This window comes from Oncorhynchus mykiss, unplaced genomic scaffold, assembly GCF_013265735.2.
Source record: "Oncorhynchus mykiss isolate Arlee unplaced genomic scaffold, USDA_OmykA_1.1 un_scaffold_223, whole genome shotgun sequence".
Taxonomy (NCBI): domain Eukaryota; kingdom Metazoa; phylum Chordata; class Actinopteri; order Salmoniformes; family Salmonidae; genus Oncorhynchus; species Oncorhynchus mykiss.
Genome location: NW_023493692.1, coordinates 557,845 through 564,038, shown reverse-complemented (window position 1 = coordinate 564,038; position 6,194 = coordinate 557,845). Strand labels below are relative to the sequence as shown.

The following is a 6,194-nucleotide window of genomic DNA, read 5'->3' as shown; positions in this document are numbered from 1 at the left end:
GGCGTAAATATATATTGACTGCAATTATTCCTGAATGAGTGAGCATTCGTGTGCAAAGGATTAGCATTTAAAATAACATACAGTTGAAGTTGGAAGTTTACATACACTTAGTGGGGCAAAAAAAAGTATTTAGTCAGCCACCAATTGTGCAAATTCACTTAAAAAGATGAGAGAGGCCTGTAATTTTCATCATAGGTACACTACAACTATGACAGACAAAATGAGAAGTCAAAAATCCAGAAATATTTATATATAAACAAGTAAACATTCTCTCCTGTGTGGATTCTCACATTTTTTTTACGCTACTGATGAGTAAAATGCCTTCCCCCCAGTCTGAACATTTGTAAGGCTTCTCCCCCATGTGCGGTCTCATGTCTTCTTTCAGGTGTCCTAATTGGGTAAAAACGCATTGCACGCTGGGATCAGTGGTAAGATTTCTTCCCTGTGTGAATTCGCTCATGCACTTTCAGGTTTCCTGACTGGCTAAAACTCTTTCCACACTGAGCGCAAAGGAAAGGCTTCTCCCCTGTGTGTATTCGCAAATGATCTTTGAGGATACCAAACCGCATAAAACTCTTTCCACACTGGGAGCAATGGTGAGGCTTCACTCCTGTGTGTATCCTCTCATGTCTTTTCATGTTAAGTAAATGGTTAAAACTCTTTCCACAATGGGAGCAGTAGTAAGGCTTCTCCCCTGTGTGTATTCGCAAATGATCTTTGAGGATACCTAACTGCGTAAAACTCTTTCCACACTGGGAGCAATGGTGAGGCTTCACTCCTGTGTGTATCCTCTCATGTCTTTTCATGTTAAGTAAATGGTTAAAACTCTTTCCGCAATGGGAGCAGTGGTATGGCTTCTCCCCTGTGTGTATCCTCCCATGTCTTTTCATGTTTCCTAACTGGCTAAAACTATTTCCACACTGGCCACAATGGTATAGCTTCTCTCCTGAGTGTATTCGCTCATGAGCTTTCAGGCTTCCTAACAGGCTAAAACTCTTTCCACACTGGCCGCAATGGTATGGCTTCTCTCCTGTGTGTGTCCTCTCAGGTCTTTTCAGGCTTCCTAACTTGATCTGGGAGCAGAGGTGTTGTCTTGATGTTGTCTTTGGTTCCTCCAAGTTTGGTTTTCCTCCTGCCAAAGACAGTGTTTATATAAAAAGAGACCAGAATGAAACCTCCACTCTCCAATTTTGTGTAAATTTGTTTACATTGCTTTGCCAAGACAATCCATCCACGTGACAGGTGTAGCATATCAAAAAGCTGATTAAACAGCATTACACAGGTGTACCTTGTACTGGGCACAATAAAAAGCCACTCTAAAATGTACAGTTGTCACACAACACAATGCCACAGATGTCTCAAGTTTGAGGGAGTGTGCAAATGGATTGGGGACTGCAGGAATATCCAGTGGAGCTGCTACCAGAGAATTTAATGTTGCATTCTCTACCATCAGCCGCCTCCAATGTCTTTTTAGAGAATTTGGAAGTCCGTCCAACAGGCCACACAACCGCAGATCAAGGCCCTCCACATTGTCTGAGATCAGCCACCCGGACAACTGATGAAACGGAGGAGTGTTTATCTCTGTAACAAAGCCCTTTTGTGGAGAAAACTAATTCTGATTCGCTGGGCATGGCTCCCAAGTGGGTGGGCTTACGCCCCAACAGACCCACCAATGGCTGCGCCCCTGCCCAGTCATGTGAAGTCCATAGATTAGGACCTAATAAATGTATTTACGTTGACTACTTTCCTAATTTGAACTGTAAATCATTGAAATTGTTGTTTTCATATCTGTTCAGTATATACATACAGTGGGGAGAACAAGTATTTGATACACTGCCGATTTTGCAGGTTTTCCTACTTACAAAGCACGTAGAGGTCAGTCATTTTTATCATAGGTACACTTCAACTGTGAGAGACGGAATCTAAAAATAAAAAAAATCCAGAAAATCACATTGTATGATTTTTAAGTAATTAATTTGCATTTTATTGCATGACATAAGTACTTGATCACCTACCAACCAGTAAGAATTCCAGCTCTCACAGACCTGTTAGTTTTTCTTTAAGAATCCCTCCTGTTCTCCACTCATTACCTGTATTAACTGCAGCTGTTTGAACTCGTTACCTGTATAAAAGACACCTGTCCACACACTCAATCACACAGACTCCAACCTCTCCACAATGGCCAAGACCAGAGAGGGTGTAAGGACATCATGGATAAAATTGTAGACCTGCAAAAGGCTGGGATGGGCTACAGGACAATAGGCAAGCAGCTTGGTGAGAAGGCAACAACTGTTGGAGCAATTATTAGAAAATAATTAGTAACACACTATGCCGTCATGGATTAAAATCCTGCAGCGCACGCAAGGTACTCCCTGCTCAAGCCAGCGCATGTCCAGGCCCGTTTCAAGTTTGCCAATGACCATCTGGATGATCCAGAGGAGGAATGGGAGAAGGTCCTGTGGTATGATGAGACAAAAATAGAGCTTTTTGGTCTAAACTCCACTCGCCGTGTTTGGAGGAAAGAAGGATGAGTACAACCCCAAGAACACCATCACAACTGTGAAGCATGGAGGTGGAAACATCATTCTTTGGGGATGGATGGATGGGGCCATGTATCGCGAGATCTTGGCCAACAACCTCCTTCCCTCAGTAAGAGTATTGAAGATGGGTCGTGGCTGGGTCTTCCAGCATTACAACGACCCGAAACACACAGCCAGGGCAACTAAGGAGTGGCTCCGTAAGAAGCAACTCAAGGTCCAGGAGTGGCCTAGCCAGTCTCCAGACCTGAACCCAATAGAAAATCGTTGGAGCGAGCTGAAAGTCTGTATTGCCCAGCGAGAGCCCCGAAACCTGAAGGATCTGGAGAAGGTCTGTATGGAGTGGGCCAAAATCCCTGCTGCAGTGTGTGCAAACCTGGTCAAGAACTACAGGAAACATATGATCTCTGTAATTGCAAACAAAGGTTTCTGTACCAAATATTAAATTCTGCTTTTCTGATGTATCAAATACTTATGCCATGCAATAAAATGCAAATTAATTACTTACAAATAATCCAATGTGATTTCCTTGATTTTTGTTTTAGATTCCGTCTCTCACAGTTGAAGTGTACCTATGATAAAAAATTACAGACCTCTACATGCTTTGTAAGTAGGAAAACCTGCAAAATCGGCAGTGTGTCAAATACTTGTTCTCCCCACTGTATATAGAGAACCAGTCAAAGGTGGACACACCTACTCATTCAAGGGGTTTTCTTTATTTTTCAAAACTATTTTCTACATTATAGAATAATAGTGAAGACATCACAACTATGAAATAACACATATGGAATCATGTGTTAAACAATCAAAATAAATTTTATATTTGAGATTCTTCAAAGTAGCCACCCTTTGTCTTGATGACAGCTTTGCACACTCTTGGCATTCTCTCAACCAGCTTCATGAGGTAGTCATCTGGAAAGCATTTCAATTAACAGGTGTGCCTTGTTTTAAATATTCATTTGTGTTTTTCCTTCTTAGTGAGTTTGAGCCAATCAGTTGTCTTGTGACAAGTTAAAGGGGTATACAGAAGACAGCCCTATTTGGTAAAAGACCAAGTCCAAATGGCTCAAATAAGCAAAGAGAAACAACAGCCCATCATTACTTGAAGACATGGTCAGTCAATACCAAATATTTCAAGAACATTGAAAGTTTCTTTAAGCACAGTCGCAAAAAACATCAAAAGCTACGATGAAACTGGCTCTCATGAGGACCTCCACAGGAAAGGAAGACCCAGAGTTACCTCTGCTATGATGAAACTGGCTCTCATGAGGACCTCCACAGGAAAGGAAGACCCAGAGTTACCTCTGCTATGATGGAACTGGCTCTCATGAGGACCTCCACAGGAAAGGAAGACCCAGAGTTACCTCTGCTATGATGAAACTGGCTCTCATGAGGACCTCCACAGGAAAGGAAGACCCAGAGTTACCTCTGCTATGATGAAACTGGCTCTCATGAGGACCTCCACAGGAAAGGAAGACCCCAGAGTTACCTCTGCTACGATGAAACTGGCTCTCATGAGGACCTCCACAGGAAAGGAAGACCCAGAGTTACCTCTGCTATGATGAAACTGGCTCTCATGAGGACCTTCACAGGAAAGGAAGACCCAGAGTTACCTCTGCTATGATGAAACTGGCTCTCATGAGGACCTCCACAGGAAAGGAAGACCCAGAGTTACCTCTGCTACGATGAAACTGGCTCTCATGAGGACCTCCACAGGAAAGGAAGACCCAGAGTTACCTCTGCTATGATGAAACTGGCTCTCATGAGGACCTCCACAGGAAAGGAAGACCCAGAGTTACCTCTGCTATGATGGAACTGGCTCTCATGAGGACCTCCACAGGAAAGGAAGACCCAGAGTTACCTCTGCTATGATGAAACTGGCTCTCATGAGGACCTCCACAGGAAAGGAAGACCCAGAGTTACCTCTGCTATGATGAAACTGGCTCTCATGAGGACCTCCACAGGAAAGGAAGACCCAGAGTTACCTCTGCTATGAGGAAACTGGCTCTCATGAGGACCTCCACAGGAAAGGAAGACCCAGAGTTACCTCTGCTATGATGAAACTGGCTCTCATGAGGACCTCCACAGGAAAGGAAGACCCAGAGTTACCTCTGCTATGATGAAACTGGCTCTCATGAGGACCTCCACAGGAAAGGAAGACCCAGAGTTACCTCTGCTATGATGAAACTGGCTCTCATGAGGACCTCCACAGGAAAGGAAGACCCAGAGTTACCTCTGCTATGATGAAACTGGCTCTCATGAGGACCTCCACAGGAAAGGAAGACCCAGAGTTACCTCTGCTATGATGGAACTGGCTCTCATGAGGGCCTCCACAGGAAAGGAAGACCCAGAGTTACCTCTGCTATGATGAAACTGGCTCTCATGAGGACCTCCACAGGGAAGGAAGACCCAGAGTTACCTCTGCTATGATGAAACTGGCTCTCATGAGGACCTTCACAGGAAAGGAAGACCCAGAGTTACCTCTGCTATGATGAAATGGCCCTCATGAGGACCTCCACAGGAAAGGAAGACCCAGAGTTACCTCTGCTATGATGAAACTGGCTCTCATGAGGACCTCCACAGGAAAGGAAGACCCAGAGTTACCTCTGCTACGATGAAACTGATTTACAGAGTTCAATTAAGAGACACAACTCAACATCAACTGTTCAGAGGAGACTGTGTGAATCAAGAAGCATGAGCAATGGACCGGTGGAAATCTGTCCTTTGGTCTGATGAGTCCAAATTTGAGATTTCCGGTTCCAACCGGACATGTCTGTGAGACGCAGAGTAGGTGAACGGATGATCTCCACATGTGTGTTTCCCACCGTGAAGCATTGATGAGCATTCATGAGTGATGGTGCTTTGCTGGTGACACTGTTTGTGATTTATTAGAATTCAAGTCACACTTAACCAGCATCGCTACCACAGCATTCTGCAGCGATACACAATCCCATCTGGTTTGTGCTTAGTGGGACTATCATTTGTTTTTCAACAGGACAATGACCCAACCACAACCAGGCTGTGTAAGTGCTATTTGACCAAGAAGGAGAGTGATGGAGTGCTGCATCAGATGACCTGGCCTCCACAATCACCCGACCTCAACTCAAATTGAGATGGTTTGGGATGAGTTGGACCGCAGAGTGACGGAAAGTAGCCACCACCGTGCCCAGCAATGTGGGAACTCCTTCATAACATCCATATACACCAGTCTATCTTCCTGTCAACTAACACAACTCTGCTGGTTGTCCTGGTAACAGATACAGTGGACAGATCTATTTATTTGTTCAAACTGAACTACAGCACTTACTTTGATGAGTCAAATCTGATCCTTTCTTCTCTTCTCCTCCTCTCACAGTTCCACTCAGCCCTGTGGTTTTCCTGCAGTCACCAGCAGCACAGACAACCTCTTCATACCCCAGTAGTAAGGTGCTACCGGGAGAGGCACGATAGAGGGACTCCGGGAGGGCGGAAGGGCTAGCATTGTCCTGGTAACCATAAAGAGGGGACACAGACACATATCATTATGGATGCTGATGTCACTGTTGTCATAAAGTGCCTTACAGAAACCCAGACCCCAGATAGAGCAAGCTGTATGCTAGACCAGACCAAGCTGTACCATCTGGTGTTCTGATCTGGAGAGACTCTTCTCTGTCTCGT

At 44.6% G+C, this 6,194-nt stretch overlaps 1 long non-coding RNA gene across 1 annotated transcript; it reads right to left on the bottom strand.

Moving 5' to 3' along the window:
* Positions 1-563: 563 nt before the first annotated feature.
* On the bottom strand, positions 564-5,903 carry LOC118948172. Its single transcript, XR_005042077.1, has 2 exons — positions 5,845-5,903; positions 564-1,132 (listed from the first exon to the last, which is right to left on the bottom strand). It is a non-coding gene; the product is annotated as an uncharacterized LOC118948172 (long non-coding RNA).
* Positions 5,904-6,194: the final 291 nt, after the last annotated feature.